Source organism: Phocoena phocoena, chromosome 5 (assembly GCF_963924675.1).
Source record: "Phocoena phocoena chromosome 5, mPhoPho1.1, whole genome shotgun sequence".
Lineage (NCBI taxonomy): Eukaryota > Metazoa > Chordata > Mammalia > Artiodactyla > Phocoenidae > Phocoena > Phocoena phocoena.
This window is the reverse complement of record NC_089223.1, coordinates 57,160,050-57,184,549: the sequence shown is the minus strand read 5'-3', so window position 1 is coordinate 57,184,549 and position 24,500 is coordinate 57,160,050.

The following is a 24,500-nucleotide window of genomic DNA, read 5'->3' as shown; positions in this document are numbered from 1 at the left end:
TTAATGCTTGTTAAATTCCATTTGTTAATATTTTTGAGGATTTTTATATCTATGTTCATCAGAGATAGTGGCCTGTTTTTTGTTTTGTTTTGTTGTTGTTGTTGTTGTTTGATGTCTTTGTCTGTTTTCAGTATTGGGGTAATGCTGGCCTCATAAAATGAGCTCCAAAGCTTTTCTTCTTCTTCAAATATTTGGAAGAGCTTGAGAATGATAGGTATTAAACATTCCTTGAATACTTGGTAGATTTAACTAGTAAAGCCATCTGGTCCTGGATTTTGATTTGTTGTGAGGCTTTTGATTACTGACTCAGTCTCCTTACTAGTAATTGTTCTATTCAGATTTTCTATTTCTTTATGATTCAGTCTTTAAAGATTGTAAATTTCTAGAAAGTTATCCATTTCTTCTAGGTTGTCCAGTTTTTTGGCATGTAATTGTTCAGAGTAATCTCTTATGAGCTTTTGTATTTTTGTCATATCAGTTGTAATTTCTCCTCTTTTTTTTCAGATTTTATTTATTTGAAATATCTCTTATTTTCTGGGTGACTCTAGATAAAGGTTTGTTAGTTTTGTTTATCTTCTAAAAGAACAGCTCTTGGTTTTATTGATCTTTTTTATTGTCTTTTTAATCTCTTATTTCATTTATTTCTGTTCTGATCTTTGTGATTTCCATCCTTCTACTAACTTTAGGCTTCATTGCTCTTCTTTTCTAGTTACTTTAAGTGTATAGTTTTTATTTGGGATTTCTCTTCTTTCTTGAGGTAGGCAGGCGTGTATTCTTATGAACTTCTCTCTTAGAACCATTTTTGCTGAATCCCATAGATTTTGGCATGTCATATTTCTGTTTTCATTTGTCTCTAGGTATTGTGTATTATTTTTCCTTTGATTTTCTCTGTGACCTAGTAATTGTTCAGTAACATGTTGTTTAATCTCTGCATATTTGTATTTTTTCTAGTTTTCTTCTGGCAATTGAATTCTAGTTTCATACCACTATGATCAGAAAATATGCTGGATATAATTTGAATCTTCTTGAAGTTATTGAGACTCGTTTTGTGACCTAACATGTGATCTATCCTTGAGAATGTTCCATGTGCACTTGAGAAGAATGGGTATTCTGCTACTTTTGAATTGAATGTTTTATATATATCAATTAAGTCTATCTTTCTAATGTGTCATTTAAGGCCATTGTTTCTTCATTGATTTTCTGTCTGCATGATCTATTTATTGATGTAAGTGGGGTGTTAAAGTCCCCTACTATTATTGTATTGCTGTCAGTTTCTCCCTTTAGATCAGTGATTATTTGCTTTAAACATTTTGGTGCTCCCTTGTTGGGTGCATATTTTTACAAATGTTTCATCTTCTTGATATATTTATCCCTTTATCATTACATATGCCCCCTTTTGTCTTGTATTAGTCTTTTTTCAGTCTACTTTTTCTGATATGAATATAGTTATACCACCTTTCTTTTTGTTTCTATTTGCATGGAATATTTTTGCATCTCTCCACTTTCAGTCTCTATGTGTCTTTACTTCTGAAGTGAGTCTTTTGTAGACAGTATATTGATGTGTCTTATTTTTCTATCCATTCAGCCACTCTGTGTCTTTTGACTGGAGAATTTAAGCCATTTACATTTAAAGTAATTATTGATAGGTGTGTATTTACTGCCCTTTTATTAATTGTTTTCTGGCTGTGTTTATAGTTTCTCTCTGTTCATTTCTTCTTCTCTTTCTCTCCCATTGTGGTTTGATGACTTTCTCCATTGTTATGTTTAGATTCCTTTCTCATTTTCTTTTGTGTATTTACTATAAATTTTTGCTTTATGGTTACCATGTGGTTCACACATATGATCCTATGTATGTAACAGTCTCTTTTAAGTTGAGAGCAATTTAAATTTGAACACATTCCAAAACTCTACATTTTTACCTCCTGTCCCATGTTTTATGTTTTTCATGCCACTTTTTACATCTTTTTATTTCATATTTATCTTAACTATTATTATAGTTTTAATTTTACTACTTTCATCTTTTAACCTTAGTAAATTTATAAGTAATTAATCTCCCCATCTTTACTATATATTTTTTTCCAGTGAAATTTTTACCTTCATGTTTTCTTATTAATTTCTTATTATTAATTATATTTTTTCAGGTTAAATAAGTTAATATTTCTTGTAAGGCTCTTTAGTACTGATGAACTTCTTTAGCTTTTTATTGTCTGGAAAACTCTCTCTCTCCTTCAAATTTGAATAACCTTGCCAGCTAGAGTATTCTTGATTGGAAGGTTTTTTTTCCTTTTAGCACTTTGAATATATCATGCCACTCCCTTCCGGCCTGCAAAGTTTTTGCTGAGAAATCTGACAATAGCCTTATGCGTTTTCCTTTGTATGTAAAAATTCGTTTTTCTGTTGTTGCTTTTAATATTCTATCTTTATCTTTAATTTTTGATATTTTTATTATAATGTGTCTTGGGGTGGATCTCTTTGAGTTCAGCTTGTTTGGAACTCTCTGGGTTTCCTGGACCTGGATGTCAGTTTCCTTCCATAGGTTGGGAAACTTTTCAGCTATTGTTTCTTCAAATAAGATTTCTGCCCCTTTCTCTGTCTCCTCTCCTCTGAACCCTATAATGTGAATATTATTCTATGTGCTGTTATCCTAGAGGTCCCTTAAATTATCTTTATTTTTTAAAATTCTTTCTTTATGCTACTCTGGGTGAATTCCATTGCTTTATCTTCCAGCTCACTGATCTGTTCTACTTTATTCAGCCTGATGTTGAACCACTCTAGTGTATTTTTCAGTTCAGTTATTGTATTTTTCAACTCTGTGAATTCTGTTTGACACTTTATGTTTTCTATCTCTTTATTCTTCTCCTGAGTTCAATGAGCATCTTTATGACCATTACATTGACTTCTTTATTAGGTAGATTACTTATATCTATTATCATAAGTTCCTTTTCTGAGGTTGTGTCTGATTTTTTCATTTGAAACCTATTTATTTGTTTCCTCATTTTGCTTGACTTTCTGTGTTTCTCTCTATTAGATGAAACAGCTACCTCTCTTAATCCTGAAGGAGTGGCCTTATGTAGGTGATGATTCCTCTCATTCAAACTTGCCCTAACTCTTAGTTGTCTCTCAAACCTTTGTGATTGTCTAAACCACTAGTTTTATTCTTGATATGCTTTCTTTGTTGATGGTGTGCCAAGATCTAACAGTGCTCCAAAGGGAGGTATTTCATTTAGTACCTAGTTTCAGACTGATTGGATGCCAGACCCTCAGGCAGCAGCTTTTTAAGTATGTAAATATATACTGTCCTGGGGGGCTGCAATTATAATTCCTGCTGGCCTCAACATCAGGAAATCTGGAGGTGTCCCCTGGGTGACAGTTGAGAAGATCAGGGCTCCAGAGAATGTATTAGCTCCTTTCTGGGAAGCCTTGTTGAGCTGTAGCAAGGCCAAGGGGGTGCACAAGGATTGTGTCTCCCTGCTTAGTTTCACTGGGATCACCTCCTTAGCCACTAGATGTGTGCGAAACCTGAAGCCTGTTTCTCAGGCTGAAGTTCCAGACTGAATAAATAGTCCTTTTTCACAGGAAGTCTAGGTTTTATTTCACTCTGGTATCTGTGAAATGCCATGGGGTGGCCCGGCAAGAACTGTCTTTCCAATTCTTATAATTGTGTGGAGCTCAGGAATGCCAACTTCCTTGGCTACTAGAGCCAGGCCATCAAGGGGTGTTCTCTCTGTGGATTGCATGTACCTACTGGTTTTAACAAGGCAGCTGGAAGGTGTGGGAAGTGGGCTTCAGTAATGAAGCAGGGGAATACCTTATATATAATACCTTATATATGCTTGCCTACCAGCTTTAGGCTGGGAGTGGCTAAATGTTGCAACTGCTAATGCTTGCCAGCCTCAGCCAGGGAGTGGGACAGTGTCATAACCACCCATACTCATAGACTTTAGCTATAGAGCAGTAAAATGCTGCAACCAGGGACTCCCTGCTCCTCCAGAGGACACTTTTAGGTTAGCAAATGGATCTCCACTTATAGACAAGGTGCTTTTCAAGCTGCTGCTTTTTTGCTGGGTGTCAGGGTGAGTGAGTCTGCACACAAGCTTTTAAGAGGGGAATCTGTTTCCTGTGGCACTTTGGGTCCCTTGGGCTTCAGCCCCATTGTTTTTTTAAGCCAGATGTTTTGGGGGCTGTTCTCTCTGGTGAAGATCTCAGGGGTTGGGATGCCTGATGTGGGGCACCAATTCTTTGCTCCTCCAGAAGTGCCTTTCTGGTGAGATCCCTCCTTTTGTGTGTTGCCACACTGGGGATGGATATTTTTGTGAGACAGTATCTGCCTGTCCTACCCATCTTGATGTCATCCTTTTGTTGTGGAGAACAGCTCATCTAATTTTGAGATCTTTTGTAGAGAAAAATGATCCATATATAGCTATATATTTGGTGTGTCTGTGGGAAGAAGTGAATTCAGGATCTTCCTATGCTGCTTCCAGTGCTTATTCCAGAATCTTGAGCTTTCTAAGTGTTGTTAGCCCATTGTGTCAAGCCCATTGTGTCCATCATTTCCAGATCCATCTTGACCTAATTAACTTCTACTTAGCCTTCATATTTAAAAGCAACATTTCTGTTCTTAGGAAAGCTTCCCATTATGCTGCAAGTTAAATCAGGTTTCCTATTAATGCATTTGTAGTAACTTGCAAGCTTCCTTACAGCATTTACAATTTTTACTTATATTTTTTTGTTTTGATTATTGCAAACTTCATGAAGAGAAATTTAGTTGTCCCTTTGGTTGTCATTTTCTCTCATAACTATTATAGTATTGTTATCAGAGTAGGTTCTTATCACTGGAAGAATTCAGAGATGAGACATGGAGGCCTAGAAAACAAAACAAGGAATTATTAAGCAATAGTACACTCTCAGGAGGGAGGGTGGGCAGGCTCAGGTGAGCAGCTGAACTGAGTTCCTTTGGCAAGCTGGTTATATCAGATGTGAAAATGATTGGGCAGAATATTCATTGAGGAGGCAGGAGATTGGGCTCATATTTTCTGGGTTTTGTCACAGTTCCACCTTCCCGAGGAGAGGGGGAACTTTGTCCTTATTTGGTCTTGATTGGAAGTGTCCTGGCACTGGTACATGATGGGTACTTTTTATTTGCAAGGCTAATTATATTGTAATTAAGGCATAATGAGTAAAAGATTACATTGAGATGCCAGAGATTCCCACATTTTCCCACCTTTCTTTGATTCTAGGACCCCTGTCACCACAGACGTATGTTTTCCTGCCACCTGGCCAATGCCCCCTTTCTCTGCTCACATCTAGCTATCTGCCTGCTCTAACAGTATCTGCTACATTTGAAATGAATAAATTGAAATCACCATGTGATCTAAATATTTTTCCCCAATTTTTTGAATACTATGGTATAGCAATATATGTAAGTAGGAAAAGCACCCTATTTTTATATTAACAAAATTTATCTAATTCTTTATATCAATAATATAAAGTCAATTTGTATCAATTTTGTCTGGAGATATTTAGATAATTAATATTAAGGTACCAGAAATATATAGAAACTACTATTAGAATTTTTAAGTCCTCCAATGTAACCCCAAAATATATAGCATATGGAACAATGTCTATAGGAAGCACTGAATAAATAAATTTAAGGTCTTGACTTTTAAAGAGATATTATTTTGAGTGAAAACAGGGACTGTTATCATAATAAAGAAGTATTTTCATTAGATGGTTTACTCTACAACCCTGTTTCTTTTTGGTTTGGAGTATGCCTTTTCTTTCCCTTCAGTACTTCTTAGAAAAGTGGTCCTTTGTATGTAAATAATGCTTTCTCAGCTCAGCACTGAACCCTGCAGTGCTCCAGATCAATTGGTCCATTGATGAATGACAATCACAGAGTTTATAGTGGATATACAGCTTAACAGAGGAGAGAAAAGTTGAATGTTATTCTACCACCTCAGCTATTCAGGCAAAATACCGAACACAAGGTGAACCCCGAGGGTACCTGCTGTGTGCAAACAGTAAGTGCAGCATCAAAGGACAATTGTGGAAGGACCTACAAGATGGCAGAGGAATAAGTAGTGGAGATCACCTTTCTCCCCATAAATCCATCAAAAATACATCTACGTGTGGAACAACTCCTATAGAACACCTACTGAACAGTGGCAGAAGACCTCAGACATCCCAAAAGGCAAGAAAATCTCCACATACTTGGGTAGGGTAAAAGACAAAGGAGGGGCTTCCCTGGTGGCGCAGTGGTTGAGAATCTGCCTGCTAATGCTGGGGACATGGGTTCGAGCCCTGGTCTGGGAAGATCCCACATGCCACGGAGCAACTAAGCCCGTGAGCCACAACTACTGAGCCTGCGCGTCTGGAGCCTGTGCTCCTCAACAAGAGAGGCCGCGACAGTCAGAGGCCCGCGCATCGCGATGAAGACTGGCCCCCGCTTGCCACAACTAGAGAAAGCCCTCGCACAGAAATGAAGACCCAACACAGCCAAAAATAACTAAATAAATTTAAAAAAAAAAAAAAAAAAGACAAAGGAAAAAAAGAGAGACAAAACAATAGGGATGGGACCCATACCTCTGGGAGGGAGCTGTAAAGGAAGAAAAGTTTCCACACACTAGGAAGCCCCTTCACTGGCAGAGATGGGGGGTGGGTGGGGGCAAAGCTTCAGAGCCACAAAGGAGAGTTGCAGCAACAGGGGTGCACAGGGAAAAGCAGAGAGATTCCCACACAGAGGATCAGTGGCGACCAGCAGTCACCAGCCTGAGAGGCTTGTCTGCTCACCCGCCAGGGTGGGTAGGGGCTGGGAGCTGAGGCTCGGGCTTTGGAGGTCAGATCCCAGGGAGAGGACCAGGATTGGCCATGTGAAGACAGACTGAAGGGGCCTAGTGTGCCACAGCTAGCCGGGATGGAGTCTGGGAAAAAGTCTGGACCTGCCACAGAGGCAAGAGACCTTTGTTTCAGGGTGTGCAAGGAGAGGGCATTTCTTCTCAGTGTACCCACAGAAGGCAGAGCATCACCTAAATGAGCTCCAGAGACAGGCACGAACCACAGCTATCAGCTTGGACCCCAGAGACGGGCATGAAATGCTAAGGCTGCTGCTGCCACCACCAAGAATCCTGTGTGCAAGCACAGGTCACTATCCACACCACTGGGAGCCTGTGCAGCACGCCACTGCCACGGTCCGGATTTCCAGGGACAACTTCCACAGGAGAACATACAGCACACCTCAGTCTGTTGCAACATCATGCTGGCCTCTGTCAGCACAGGCTCACCCCGCATTCCAGTCATGACTACTGTACACCTCCCTCCCTGCTAGCGTGAGTAAGCAAAAGAGCCCTAATCAGCTGCTGCTTTAACCCCCTCCTGTTTGGGTGAGGAACAGACACCTGAGGGCGACCTACATGCAGAGGCAGCACCAAAACCAAAGCTGATCCCCAGGAGCTGTGCAAACAAAGAAGAGAAAGGGAAATTTCTCCTTGCAGGCTCAGGAACAGCAGATTAAAGCCCCACAATCAACTTGATAAACCCTGCATGTGAAAAATACCTGAATAGACAACAGATGTTCCCAAAATTGAGGTGATGGACTTTGGGAGCAACTGTAGACTTGGGGTTTGCTATATGCGACTGACTAGTTTCTGATTTATATGTTTATTTTAGTTTAGATTTTAGACCTTGTTATCACTGGTGGATTTGTTTATTGGTAAGGTTTCTCTCTTCTTTTTGTAAAAATTATTTTTTATTTTATTATAATATATATTTTTAATTTTTTAGTTTAATAGCTTTATTTTATTTTATTTATTTTCTCTTTCTTTAGTTTTTTTTTCCTCCCTTTTCTTCTGAGCCGTGTGGCTGATAGGGTCTGGGTGCTCAGGGCGGGTGTCAGTCCGGCACCTCTGATGTGGGAGAGCCGAGTTCAGGACGTGGGACCACCAGAGACCTCCCAGCCCCACATAATATCAATCAGCGAGAGCTCTCCCAGAGATCTCCATTTCAAGGCTAAGACCCAGCTCCACTCAACAACCAGCAAGCTCCAGCATGGGGTGCTGGACACCCCATGCCAAAGAAATGGCAAGACAGAAACACAACCCCACCCATTAGCAGAGAGGCTGCCTAAAATCATAAGAAGTTCACAGGCACCCCAAAACATACCACCAGACGCGGTCTTACCCACCAGAAAAACAAGATTCAGCCTCATCCACCAGAACACAGCCACCAGTCCCCTCCACCAGGAAGCCTAAAGAACCCACTGAAACAACCTTACCCACTGGGGCAGACACCAAAAACAAGGAAACACGAACCTGCAGCCTGTGAAAAGGAGACCCCAAACACAGTAAGTTAAGCAAAATGAGAAGACAGAGAAATACACAGCAGAGGAAGGAGCAAGGTAAAAACCCACCAGACCAAACAAATGAAGAGGAAATAGTCTACCTGAAAAAGAATTCAGAGTAATGATAGTAAAGATGATCCAAAATCTTGGAAGTAGGATGGAGAAAATACAAGAAACGTTTAAGAAAAACCTAGAACTAAAGAGCAAACAAACAGTGATGAGCAACACAGTAAATGAAATTAAAAATATTCTAGAAGGGATCAACAACAGAATAACTGAGGCAGAAGAACGGATAAGTGACCTGGGAGATAAAATAGTCGAAATAACTACCACAGAGCAGAATAAAGAGAAAAGAATGAAAAGAATTGAGGACAGTCTCAGAGACCTTTGGGACAACAGTAAATGCACTAACATCTGAATTACATAGGTCCCAGAAGAGGGAGAGAAAAAGTGTCTGAGAAAATATTTGAAGAGATTATAGTTGAAAAGTTCCCTAATACGGGAAAGGTAATAGTCAAATCTAGGAAATGCAGAGAGTCCCATACAGAATAAATCCAAGGAGAAACATGCCAAGACACATATTAAACAAACTATCAACAATTAAATACAAAAATACTAAAAGCCACAAGGGAAAAGCAACAAATAGCATAAAAGGGAATCCCCGTAAGGTTAACAGCTGATCTTTCAGCAGAAACTCTATAAGCCAGAAGGGAGTGGAAGGGCATATTTAAAGTGATGAAAGGGAAAAACCTACAACCAAGATTACTCTACCCAGCAAGGATATCATTCAGATTCAATACAGAAATTAAAAACTTTACAAACAAGCAAAAGCTTAGAGTATTCAACACCACCAAACCAGCTTTACAACAAATGCTAAAGGAACTTCTCTAGGCAGGAAAGACAAGAGAAGGAAAAGACCTACAATAACAAATCCAAAACAATTAAGAAAATGGTAATAGCAACATACATATCAGTAGTTACCTTACATGTAAATGGATTAAATTCTCCAACCAAAAGACAGACTGGCTGAATGGGTACAAAAACAAGACCCGTATATATGCTGTCTACAAGAGACCCACTTCAGACCTAGGGACACATACAGACTGAAAGTGAGTGGATAGAAAAAGATATTCCATGCAAATGGAACTCAAAAGAAAGCTGGAGTAGCAATACTAATATCAGACAAAATAGGCTTTAAAATAAAGGCTATTAGAAGAGACAAAGGAGGACACTACATAACTAAGGATCAATCTCAGAAGAAAACATAACAATTGTAGATATTTATGGACCCAATATAGGAGCACCTCAGTACATAAGGCAAATGCTAACAGTCATAAAAGGGGAAATCAACAGTAACACAATAATAGCAGGGGATTTAACACCCACTTTCACCAGTGGACAGATCATCCAAAATGAAAATAAATAAGGAAACACAAGCTTTAAATGACATATTAAACAAGATGGACTTAATTGATATCTATAGGACACTCCATCCAAAAACAACAGAATACACATTTTTCTCAAGTGCTCATGGAACATTATCCAGGATAGATCATATATTGGATCACAAATCAAGCCTCACTATATTTAAGAAAATAGAAATCATATCAAGTATCTTTTCCAGCAACAATGCTATGAGACTAAATATCAATTACAGGACCAAAGAAGCTGACAAATACAAACACAGGGGGGCTAAACATTACACTACTAAATAATCAAGAGATCACTGAAGAAATCAAATAAGAAATCAAAAAATACCTAGAAATAAATGACAATGAAAACCCTACAACCCCAAACCTATGGGATGCAGTAAAAGCAATTCTCAGTGGGAAGTTTATAGCAATACCATCCTACATCAAGAAATAAGAAACATCTCAAATAAACAACGTAACCTTACATTTAAAGCAATTAGAGAAAAATGAACATAAAAACCCAAAGTTAGCAGAAGGAAAGAATTCATAAAGATCAGATGTGAAATAAATGAAAAAGAAATGTAGGAAATGATACATAGATCAATATAGTTAAAAGCTGGTTCTTTGAGAAGATAAACAAAATTGATAAACCATTAGCCAGCCTCCTCAAGAAAAAAGGGGGAAGACTCAAATCAATAGAATTGGAAATGAAAAAGGAGAAGAAACAACGGACACTGCAGAAGTACAAAGATCATGAGAGATAACTACAAGCAACTATAAGCCAATAAAATGGGCAACCTGGAAGAAAAGTACAAACTTCCAAGACTGAACCAGGAAGAAATAGAAAATATAAGCAGACCAATCACAAGCACTGAAGCTGAAACTGTGATTAAAAATCTTCCAACAAACAAAAGCCTAGGACCAGATGGATTCACAAGCGAATATTATCAAACATTAAGCGAAGAACTAACACGTATCCTTCTCAAACTCTTCCACAAAATAGCAGAGGGAGGAACACTCCCAAACTCATTCTATGAGGCCACCATCACCCTGACACCAAAAGCTGACAGCGATGTCACAAAAAAATAAAACTACAGACCAATATCACTGATGAACATATATGCAAAAATCCTTAACAAAATACTAGCAAACAAAATCCAACAGCACATTAAAAGGATCATACACCATGATCAAGTGGGGTTTATCCCAGGCATGCAAGGATTCTTCAGTATACACAAATCAATCAATGTGATACACCATATTAAAAAATTGAAGGAGAAAAACCATATGGTAATCTCAATAGATGCAGGAAAAGCTTTTGACAAATTCAACACCTATTTATGGTAAAAACTCTCCAGAAAGTGGGCATAGAGGGCACCTACCTCAACATAATAAAGGCCATATATGACAAACCCACAGCCAACCTCGTTCTTAATGGTGAAAAACTGAAACCATTTCCTCTAAGATCAGAAACAAGACAAGGTTGCCCACACTCACTGCCATTATTCAACATAGTTTTAGGAGTTTTAGCCTCAGCAATCAGAGTAGAAAAAGATATAAAAGGAATCCAAATTGGAAAAGAAAAAGTAAAACTGTTTGCAGATGACATGATACTATACAGAGAGAATCCTAAAGATGCTACTAGAAAACTACTAGAGCTAATCATTGAATTTGGTAAAGTAGCAGGATACAAAATTAATGCACAGAAATCTCTTGTATACCTATACATTAATGATGAAAAATCTGGAAGAGAAATTAAGGAAATACTCCCATTAACCATTGCAACAAAAAGAATAAAATACCTAGGAATAAACCTTCCTAAGGATACAAAAGACCTGTATACAGATAATGATAATACACTGATGAAAGAAATTAATGATGATACAAAGAGATGGAGAGATGTACCATGTTCTTGGATTGGAAGAATCAACATTGTGAAAATTATTATACTCCTCAAAGCAATCTACAGATTCAGTGCAATCCCTATCTAGCTACCAATGGCATTTTTCACAGAACTAGAACAAAAATTTCACAATTTATGTGTAAACAAAAAAGACCCTGAATAGCCAAAGCAATCTTGAGAAAGAAAAACGGAGCTGGAGGAATCAAGCTCCCTGGCTCCAGAGTATACTACAAAGCTACAGTCATCAAGAGAGTATGGTACTGGCACAAAAACAAATATAGATCAATGGAACAGGACAGAAAGCCCAGAATAAACCCACATACATATGGTCACCTTATTTTTGTTAAAGGAGGCAAGAATATACAATGGAGAAAAGACAGCCTCTTCAAAAAATGGTTCCTGGAAAAGTGGCCAACTACATGTAAAAGAATGAAATGAGAACAGTCCCTAATACCGTACACAAAAATAAACTCAAAGGCTTCCCTGGTGGCGCAGTGGTTGAGAGTCTGCCTGCCAATGCAGGGGACATGGGTTCGTGCCAAGGTCCGGGAAGATCCCATGTGCCGTGGAGCGGCTAGGCCCGTGAGCCATGGCTGCTGAGCCTGCGTGTCCAGAGCCTGTGCTCTGCAATAGGAGAGGCCACAACAGTGTGAGGCCCATGTACCACAAAAAAAAAAAAAAAAAAATACTCAAAATAGATTAAAGACCTAATGTAAGGCCAGACACTATAAAACTCTCAGAGGAAAACATAGGCAGAACACTATGTCATAAGTCACAGAAAGATCTTTTTTGACCCACCTCCTAGAGTAATAGAAAGAAAAACAAAAATAAACAAATGGGACCTCATGAAACTTAAAAGCTTTTGTGCAGCAAAGGAAACCATAAACAAGACGAAAAAACCCTCAATGGGAGAAAATATTTGCAAAGGAAGCAAGTGACAAAGCATTAATCTCCAAAATATATAAGCAGCTCATGCAGCTCCATATTGAAAAAGCAAACAACCCAATCTAAAATGGGTCAGAAGACCTACATAGACATTTCTCCAAAGAGGATATACAGATTGCCAACAAACACATGAAAGGATGCTCAACACCACTAATCAATGGAGAAATGCATATCGAAACTACAATGAGGTATCATCTCTCACCAGTCAGAATGGCCATCTTCAGTCAGAGAGGGAACCCTCTTGCACTGTTGGTACGAATGTAGATTGATTCAGCCACTATGGAGAACATTATGGAGTTTCCTTAAAAAACTAAAAATAGAACTACCATATGACCCAGCAATCCCACTACTGGGCATATTCCCTAAGAAAACTGTAATTCAAAAAGAGTCATGTACCACAATGTTCATTTCAGCTCTATTTACAATAGCCAGGACATGGAAGCACCCTAAGTGTCCATCAACAGATGAATAGATAAAGAAGATGTGGCACATATATACAATGGAATATTACTCAGCCATAAAACGAAACGAAATTGTGTTATTTGTAGTGAGGTGGATGGACCTAGAGTCTGTCATTCAGAGTGATGTCAGAAAGAGAAAAACAAATACTGTATGCTAACACATATATATGGAATCTTAAAAAAAAAAAAAAGGTTCTGAAGAACCTAGGGGCAGGACAGGAATAAAGACTCAGATGTAGAGAATGGACTTGAGGACACAGGGAGGGGGAAGGGTAAGCAGGGAAGAAGTGAGAGCGTGGCACTGACATATATACACTACCAAATGCAAAATAGATAACTAGTGGGAAGCAGCCACATAGCACAGGGAGATCTCGGTGCTTTGTGACCATCTAGAGAGGTGGGATAGGGAGGATGGGAGGAAGATGCAAGAGGGAGGGGATATGGCGATATATGTATACATATGGCTCATTATCTTTGTTATACAGCAGAAGCTAACACAAAAATGTAAAGCAATTATATTCCAATAAAGATGTTAAAAAAAAAGTAAAGCTTTACCTTCATAACAGTATTTTTCAGCCTTAAGTCAAGTTTAATTAACATTGACAACCTCAAGGCTGATGTAGGTTTTAAGGCTTTCTATTAAACTTTGTTTTAATAATAATCAGTAATATATATTTTATAGCACTATATGGGCTTAAAACATTCACTAAGAGTGTTAAGATGGAAGAGTTACACATAAATCAGTTTTAAATTTAAGAGGTTTTTCCTGCATTCTCTTTGTATAACATGCTTTGAATGATAACTGTTGAAGAAAGGTAACAACTGCAAGAGTCAATGTGAGAGATGACAGTGAGGGTGGCGGCAGTGCTGAGAAAGTACAGGCATACCTTTGGAGATATTGTGGATTCAGTTCCAGACCACTGCAGAATAAAGCAAATATCACCATAAAGTGATGCAGTGAAATTTTTGGCTTCCCAGTGCATGTTAAAATTTTGTTTATGCTGTAGTTTATTAAGTGTGCAGTAGCATTATGCCTAAAAAACTACAAACCTTAATTTAAAAATATCTTATTGCTAAAAAATGCTAACCATCCTCTGAGCCTTCAGCAAGATGTAATCTTTTTGCTGGTGGAGGGTTTGATATATTTTGAGAATTATGAAAATGTGACATAGATGCATGAAGTGAGCAAAGGCTGTTGGAAAAATGGTTCTGGCAGCTGGATATGAGGTTGCCAGAAACATAATTGTAAAAAACCCAGTATCTGTGAATCTCAATAGAGTGAAGCCCAATGAAACAATGTATTCCTGTAACAGATTTAGGACATAATTTGAAGATAGGCATAACAGAATTTTCTGATGGATTGGATATAAAATATGAAAGAAAATGGGATTCAAGGATGATTTCAAAGATTTCAGCTTCATTAATTCATTTTTGTCTAAAAATACTTGAAATGAATGATTCAAAAAGATTACACACACACTTACACATATATTCAAAATATGTACTAAAAGCAACATATCACTTGTCTTCTTTTCCTGTCATTTCTTGCCTTTATTGAAACGTGATAATTGCTCTATGAACGTATTAGTTGCTCTTGGATTTTCAGAAGATATGGATGATGATCATTAAAACACCTATACTCCTCATATATTAAAATTCATGTTCCCAGCTTTGGAGCACAAATTGTTACACTAATTTAGGAAAAGTGTTGTGGCAATAAGGTATCAAGATTGCTAATGAGATTTTGCCAAGTAATTCCATAAGTGGGAATTTAACCTATATAAGTAATTAGTATATTAACTAGTAGAGTTAGTATATTAATATCAAAACTTTAAAAAATCTAAATTAAAATGATTCCTATTAAGCTAAATCTCAAGTGTGAAGGTAAAATAGCTCAAATTTATGCAAATTTTTAAAATACTTGCTCCCACACTCATTTTTATAAAATAATAGTATAGGAGGTAGTGGGAGTAGATCAAAAGAAGACGTGCAACACAAATTGAATTCACTTGATTATATTGAAAAGACTTCTAGAAATGCAGCAGTGCAACATGACTAAAGTAGTACACATTCCAGATTGGATTAGGAGTCCTGAAGCTCCAAAAGGGATGACTCCTAAAAATAAAAAAATGAAACAAAATTTGCATTGTGTGTTTTAGCAGATTGAGAAGTGTTTTAGAAAATGTAGGAAAGTCTGGCACTAAATTATTAATGTGTATACAGAAAACTAAAGACAAAAATATAAAGCAATATTAACTTCAGAAAGGTAAAAATTATAAAATTAATTTAGTAACACTCTTGTAGTGGGTTGAATAGTGTCCTCTAAAATAAATGTCGATGTACAACCTCAGGATGTGAACTTATTAGAAGTAGGGTCTTTGCAGATGTAATTAAGGATTAAGATGAGGTCTTATTGTATTAGGATGGACCCTAATTTCAGTGAAAGTGTCCTTATAAGAGACAGAAAATGATGCATAGAGAGACACAGAGAAGAAGGCTATGTGAAGATGAAGATGGAAAATAGAGAAATGCATCTACAAGCCAAGAAATGCCAAAGATTGCAACCAATTACTTAAAGTTAGGATAGAGGCATGAGATGGGTCTGCCTTAGAGCCTTCAGGAGGAATCAGCAGTGCTGACTCCTTGAATTCAGATTTCTGGCTTTCTGAGCTGTGAGAGAATACATTTCTGTTGTTTTAAGCCACAAAGTTCATGGTAATTTGTTTTGGCAGCCCTAGGAAAGTGATACAGTCCTCTACTCATTCTACTTGTAAATATTTTTTACAACTATGATGTGATCACTAGCATTATTTTAATATTGGGACCTGTGGGTGACGGACATCTGTGTGCATATCTGGGAAAACTGATAAAAGTTTTCAGCCGTTATCTTCCATATGGAATATGGCAGAGGCTGGTTAGATCTTCATTAAGCACATACTCTTTCTGGCAAACAGCTAAGCATCAATTTGTAGTCTTTTTATAGGTGGGGGGGGTCATTTGACTATTTCTGTCTATTGAAACATGGCAGCAAGTGAGGTACATTTTGCACTCCTGCTCCTAAAAACACCCCATGCTTTAGTACTCTCTCTCCCTTCTTCCTTCATTAACCAGCCTTGTAGACAATTCAGCTTCTGAGCTTTTGCTTAAGATCATGTGTAGAGAAACAGCCAGGAGACCTATTCAACTAGGTGCAACTATAAATTGCCCTATGCATGAGTATGATTATTTATCATCCACAGGTAATATATAGTAAGATTTTGGATGCTGTCAGTTAAAAAATTGATTTTTTTAGTCATGGTAGGGATTTATCAGGCAAGATTCAATAAGAAAAGGCATGTGAGTGCCCTAACACTTACGATTTTATATAGAGGTGTACTGTAGCCTAAGAGATTTCTTGGAAATGGAGTTTTTCAGCAACTCTAGCATTTTTGTCGAGTGAAGTATCTTTGCCTGTTTCCAAACTCCTCCAACTTGCTTTCCTTTCTTAAGGGGAAAGCAGAGGAACAAAGGGGTCAGTTGCAGTACAAACAGAGCAGATGAATCTAAGCTGTCTGGGTTAAGGTACCCGCTGTTAATGGGAGTTCACTAGGGTTATCCAACTGCTTAGTTTTGGGGAGACTTGGAGGCTTGCAGATGTTGCAGCCTCTTCTAACAAAGAAAGTTAGCAAGGGTTGAAGAGTGAGAAGTTGAATTTGAGTGCAGTCCCTGCCACAAGGAGAATAGGGGCCCAAGTCCAAGTTGGCTCCTTATCCAGTTAACCAACAGTAAATTCCAAGAATCATTTTTGTAAAATTCTGCGTAGCACAATGCACTGGAAAAAATATATATATATATATATATATTTCTTTCTTTAAGCTCTTGAGATTTGGGGATTGTTGATTACAACAGCTATTCTTTGAATGATAGGAGAAATATTTAGATAATTTCTTCAAATGAAAGATCAAAAGAGAACAGTATCATTACACTGTTTAAACTTCTATTTAAAACCAGAAGAAAATGCAGAGACACAGCTAACAGATTTGGAAATGGATGATTCTTCAGTATGGGACAAAGAGGAGAAAAATGGGGCACTGGGTAGCTGTGTTTGTATAATAGGCCTTATAGAATTGTTTGACTTTGAAACCCTTATTCACATTTTGCTTTAATAGCCAGCATTGTGTTTTAATGGGAATAAAATATTTATAACAATCTTTTTCACAATATTAAAAGTATTCATACACTCATAATTCCTGTAACAGAAGTATTATATGTATTTCTGAATATCCAAATAATGGACTACTACAGAGGGGAAGTATGCTATTATGAAATAGAATTATTATTATTGATGTATGCTAACAGAATAAATGCTATGAAATTATACCAAAGTATAATTTAGGATCTTTCTTGGATTTAGGTTATAAATTGTTTCTGTTTATAAACACTTTTTTATTTTCAAAATTTTGCAATACTGTCTAATCATGTATGCCCATGAGATTTAGAAATCAAGGGCAATCTAAATTTTCTTTAGAGAAGATCATCAGGCTAGCAGTTGAATAAATAGCTATTAATGGCCAAAAAAATGACTATAATGGAAAGAAATGGCATATTTAGATCTCTGCCTTTTATAAGAATTTATATAGTTTTCGATATTAGTACATGGAAGAATGATCTGTTTAATGGAGCACTGAGTTGCTAAACCCATTATATTCTGCTTAAAGAAAAAATGTCTTTAATTTCTAGATGTCTTGCATGGTTGGTTGGTTTTTACTAGAAAATGCTGAGTAGCTCACCAGTTGAAGATTCTGCGAAATGAAATGGCAGTCATACAATTCTTAGTTTCAATCAAGGACATAATTATTTAGCACTTTTTGCATTTCAGTGAGTTATGTCAATATCTGGATGGGGTGACATTTTGCAAGGATATAGTTTTCTTAAATGTTTTGTTCAATCACTCAAATTAAATATAAGTTGAGCGTCCCATATATTTGGATTTAGAAAATGACCTAACACAGTTAAAATATGGAAAGAGAAAGGAAGTAATCACATACAACAAAACTCCAAGCCTTCTAAGAGAAGATGTATACCTGGGAGGGAAAAAAAGCAATATGAAACATTAGTCACTTGTAACTTCAGAATCTGTAGTGACGTATGGAAAGGAGACAAATTTGGATACCAGAAAAAAAGAAAGGAAAAACTTGTTTATCTGAATATTGAGCTGAATGCAACATTGCATTCAATGCTGGAAATTAGAGTAATAAAGTAATATTTAAACCAAAATATTTGTGCATTTCAAAACTCTCACTTGGAAACTTGCTTGTTTGATCCTTTCCCCATATACTATTTACTTGAAGACTGTCGTACCTAATTATTTTAGAGCCAGCTGAATTCATCAGACCTCACATTCCCGTTAACTATTGTGTGATTAACTGCCCAAGTTCTCACCCTATCTTCTTCTTTCCTCTGTTACCCTCATTCACATGTTACTCATGTTACTCTGGATTTGCTATTCTCTAACTCAATCCCACATTAATTCCCTTTACAAAACTTTTCACTGTGCCATCTGGAGTCCCTTTTTCATTATTATTAATATCAACTTTAAAAAAATCTCAATTTCTTCCTGATTTTTGCTTTCATTTCCTCCGCTCTTCTGGAATCTAGGTTTCTTCTAAGCCCAATCATTATTCTTCTACCTTAAGTGAAACAAAAAACAAACAAGATTCATGTCTTAGGCAGTTCATATATAACATTTCCTCCTTTATTTTACTGTTATCTACTACATTATTTGAATATCTTGCTACTTAAACTGTAACTTTCCTCTCTACCCAAGTCTGTCCATCATCCTAAGTGGTTCTATGAATGTGGATAAATTCAATATTCAGCTATGTTCGTTACCTGGCCTCCTTTTAAAATAAATTTATATCCATTTCAATTTTACCCCTCCCCCATTCCCTTAGCAATAGCATGGATCTTGTTTTCATTTGAGTCTTTTCCACCCAGAAACAATTAATTCAGTCATTCTATTCTCTATTTTTAGTTTTTTTCACATTACTAAGATTCACCTACTTTTTAAAACCTCATGTTATTAAATCTCCTGATGATTTCTCCCTAGTTGTGACCTCTTTTCCTACTGACAGTACCCAGTCTAGACTCCATGTTCCATGACTGTAATTGCTCTCTTATCAATATGCTCAATTTATTTGCCTGATTGTGCTGTTGTTTTGCCAATGGGCCATCTACCAACATATGCCTAAAGCTTAGCTGTAGGATCATGTAGGCTGGCAAATATGTAAATCCTGCAAAATCTGCATTACTCTCCTCTTATTTTCAGCAGATGAACTTTCTTTTTATGTCACAAAGAGAAAGATGAATGAGGACCAGAACATTCTTACCTTGACGTTATCAAAGCTATGTATTTAGTTTCAGGTTTTTTAAAAAAACTTTTCTTCAAATGTAGCATTTTTCTAAAAGTTTAATTTTCTTATACCTAGGCCCTGATAATCCCTCTCTTTGTCTGGAACTCACAAAATCTCGAACATATTCTGTGGTATTAGTAAGAAATCTACCCTGGATGATCTTCTAATTCCACACATTGTCCTCAACCACTTCCAAGTGAGAATCATGCAATTTATGAATGCCTCTGTCAATATCATTGATCATATTTTAGTGTTAGTAAGCAAATTATAAAAATTAGTCACTTTAATAGTACAAGTTATTTAGGTATATAAATCATAATTTACAGTTTTAATGTCATAATGAGGAAAAATAGCTTCATAAATGCTAAAGCTATTTGCTAAATACACAATGCATTTCTGATAAAAGGCGTTAGTATAACATCTGGTAACATCTCCGATAAACAATATGTGTGTATGCACGTGTGCACATGTATATATATAAACACACTCATATATTCGATATTCAATACCATGCATAATAGAACTGAAAATAGTCCCATTACATCCTATCATATTTAGATATAACATTTTTGCTTTCATTATTATTTGATATTTTTTCAAGTATTCAAATCAAATTTAAAATATAATAAAATAACATTTTACTATTAATATACTCACTGAAAATGAATCAAAGTATTTCTTTCTGAAAACTTTCTTCTATAATAGATTTTATGAATATTTTAAAATTCACCAAACCAATATATTGAACTAGAAATTATATTTTACTTTTGTTCTAGTCTGAAATTTTTTTAACATAGTAAATTGTCCATTATATTTTTATTGAAAAATGTGGTTGTAGATTGATAGGTATTATGATCTCAATGTATATTTACTACATGTTAACTACATGCAAGTTGTATATGACTCATTAGGCCTGTATTTGTTAATTTTCTACCCAGGTGCTAGTGTGTAGCTTGGGAGTACTGCACAAGTAATAGCAATAGCATAGTCACTATTACCATTTTGAGTTTTATAAAGCTGTGAATCACTGATGTACATTAAATAACATAGTTCCATAAAAATTTGTGTTCATAGAAGTGACTTTTTTCCTCTTGTGAATTAGGTTGAATAAGCTATATACAAACACAATTATCATTCTTCTGGTTATAAACACCTGTCTTCTGCAGTAGCCTTAAATAAAGTAGTTTAAAAGTTGGCATGATTTTGATAATGTGATGGGAAAAAAGTCTCTTTGTGTTGCTCAGTAAACATCTTTGGAACAAATGGACTTACACTGTGATAAAAAAGAAGTTTGCAGGAATAATAGTGAAGTAGTATTACTGTTTTTGCTTTAGGAGAAGTAATGAAGCACTAAGATTCTATAAAAAAGATGCATTTTTTTTTCTTTGTTGTCACTACTGGAAATAACGTGCTTAGAACAATAATTGCTTCAAAGAGCTGGGAAAGTCAGGCTTTAGCAGGTGTCAGTAATGTAATTCTTTGATGTAAGACAGATTTTTATAGCTTCCATTTCTACTGAGTTTCCTCAATGTGCATATCCTCCTAAAAATATAAACAGTAAAATTATAGATTTCCTTTTCACTCAAGCAAACAGTTTTAAAACCATACAAAGGTAGTAAATTCCTCTTTTAAAAAAATGTTACAGTGTTAGATATCACAGTTTAGATAATATATAAAAAACTTTTCTCTATCCTATTTAAAGGCTTTTTTACTGAAGGCTTTAGAATAAGGAAGGCTTGCTTTTAATTTTATGAGTTAACTCTCTAACCGTCAACACTGGGAAACAGGACAGTAGTGTATAAAACAATTCAGTAGCACTATGCAGGATTGTTTTTTAAAAGGCTATTTATATTAAAAGATTGTACAAATTTAATTTCTGTTATAAATTTTTTTTTTTTTTTTTTTTTTGCGGTACGTGGGCCTCTCACTGTTGTGGCCTCTCCCGTTGCGGAGCACAGGCTCCAGACGCGCAGGCCCAGCAGCCACGGCTCACGGGCCCAGCTGCTCCACGGCATGTGGGATCTTCCCGGACCGGGGCACGAACCCGTGTCCCCTGCATCAGCAGGCGGACTCTCAACCACTGCGCCACCAGGGAAGCCCTGTTATAAAACTTAAAGTATAAAATGCCATAGAGAATATGGAGGGTAACATTTGAAAGTTTTCTTTTATAAGTAGGCCTTTTTTCTCAGATTTAATTGTAATCACTATTACCGTTTTGATATGTATCATAAAGAGCTTCATAAAACACACACAGACACACACACACACACGCATGACACCCTCTCTCACCATTTTGCTCTCTAACCTGTGAGGATGATGCAGGTGGATCACATCAGTCAGTCATTAGCCTGCTACTGGCTGATGATCAGAAGGTGGGAAGAGTGAGGAGAGTTATATTTCACTACCTCTTCCCTGGCAGGTGGACAAGGGCTGTCTCACTTCCTCTGTGAAAATCTCTACAATTTCCATCAGGTTGCTGTCTTCACTATATTGCTTTTTTAAAGGTTCTGTTGGTAAGAGCTCTTAGTAACTATCTTACTGCCCCCCCCATTTTTCTCTAAATCTTCTTACACATTAAAGAAGTCTTTTTATTATGTTATCTTCAATTATCCAGTTTTGTTGTGGTATGTGTTCCTTGCAGGGACCCTTACATATTTGTGCATAAATAGTTGTATTCTATCCTATTATATATATATTTTAAGTTATTTTGTATTATATATGCACATATATATCATCTCTATTTTTCCCAGTCTTTTCTAATACAATAGGTATTTCTACAATGTAAATTAGCTCACAAGTGATTAGAATGTATGGGAAACATTGTAAGCAGAGCTCCTATTTTTCATATGTGGTTTTTCATGGGCAATGGTTGCAGAATAGCAGAAATCATATTATATTCTTCATTAGGAAAGGGAGAAACAACAAAACAGCTCGACTGCTGTACTGGCAGTGGGGACTGTTTGGGCTATACTTTTAGAAAATTACAGTCACATACCTGTATCCAGAAATCCTTCTTCAGAAACATTTCTGTGAAGTTTAGAAAACTTTGGACTCATGGGAGATTACACTGGCAACTTACCCACCCTAATCATGACCCCATGGTCTAGGGGCCAAGTTTATCTGCTTTGCCTTAGAATCTGCCCTGCTTGAGTTAAAGGACTGCCAAAATTTCCACTCTGTTGTTTCATTTATTCTACTTGGGAGTCAAGTTCATAGCAGCAACCTCTACAATCAATACTGGCTTAGAAAGGACAGTTACCACCAAGGTTTTCAGTAATGCTGTTGATCCTCTCATTAGTCCATTCCTTATCACTACAGTGATAAAGAGGGTCATCTCTGCTGTCCCTGGACACATAGTCGTTTGGTAGATTTTTTGGCTTTACAGGTTGAAGTCCAACTCCCTGGGCTTTTAAAAACCCTTTCTCTTCCTCTTCCAAGGAAGTTCCAGAATCTCCATTTTTCTTCCAAGCTCCAAAGAACTATTCCAGTAGCAAATTAAGATTGATACAACATGACCTTACCAGGTTATTAAATCCTGATTTCTGCGAGTTATTAGATCCTGATTTCTGCCTCTTAGACAAATAAACTATTATATACAGTGTTATACTCTGACACCCCACCTGTTCTATCCATTTCAAAATTTAGTCCCATGTATGTTCTGCTAATTCCAGCTGGTGCATGCTAGAGGCTGTTACAGCTCTTTGATGAAAAATCCCTTTCCTCACATAACATGAACTGTTCTTCCTTAATTAGGCCATGGCCTGAATGACTTCTACATTATGGAATGCATTGGAAATTTCTTTAAAGCCTGATACATGAACATCTAAATTTTCTTTAATTATTCTTTGAAAAATATGTGTATCATACATATACTTTTTAGATACAAATTGCCATTCTCTGTATATATTAGGAAATAAATACAATGAAATTATATATTAGTTGAATAACTATAAAATATTGCAAATGGAAATTTAAAATATTTAATTAAATAGACAGCATTATCCTCATGGATTAGGAGAGACAATATTTTGTAGAAGGCAAGTCCCTCCAAATTGATCTAGAGATTCAATACAAATCCTATGAAATTCCTAGACAACTCATATAAAGTTGTTTTTAAAAAATTCTATCAGACTTTCTAAAGAAATTGACAGCCTTAATTCAAATATTGCTTGGAAAGGCAAAAGACACAGGGTAGCCCAAATGATCTTAAGGCAGAAGGACATGATATATGGATGGATACCACATGATTACAAGATTTGATATAAAGTTAGAATAATCAAGGTAATATAGTACTGGTGTAATGATAGACGTATGGATTAATCAAACAAAACAGAGTACAGAATAGACTCACACTTAGATGTTCAACTGATTTTCAAGGAAGTTGCCAAGTTAATTTGATGCCATGATACAAAATAACCTACAGTTAAATATTTAAAATTACTAGATGATTTATTCAAACTTGCTGTTTACAAGATCAATATACAAAAATCAATTGCATTTCTATGAATGCAAATGTATTTCAGGCGTAAAATACATAAATAGTAGTACAGTCATATAACAAAATATTATACAGCAATTACAATGAACAATGCCATGATATTGCAGAAATATTAATAAATCTCACAAGCATACTGTGGAAAAAAAGAAGCCTGTAACCAAAGAATAAATATTCTCCACTCAATTTAAATAAAATTGTAAACAGTTCAGACTAAAATGTGGTGTAAGATATCAGGATAGAATTTAATTTGAGACATGAGAAGAGGGTGATATTTGGATGGTACCACTTCTTGGGGACCCACTTAGTTGCTGGCAATATTTTATTTCCTAATCTGGGTTTGTCTACTTTGTAATAATTCATTGAATTCTTAGAGTTTGTGCAATTTTCTGCAGGTACTTTATAGATCAAATATTTTAAAATAGGACCATTTTCACACATGAGATTATTAAAAAGTTGAAATTTCTATCGTCTCAATTTTTGGCAAAAGTGTGTAAAATAGATATTCATATGCTATTAGAGGTTCTCTAAATTGGTATGACCACATTATCTGGTAA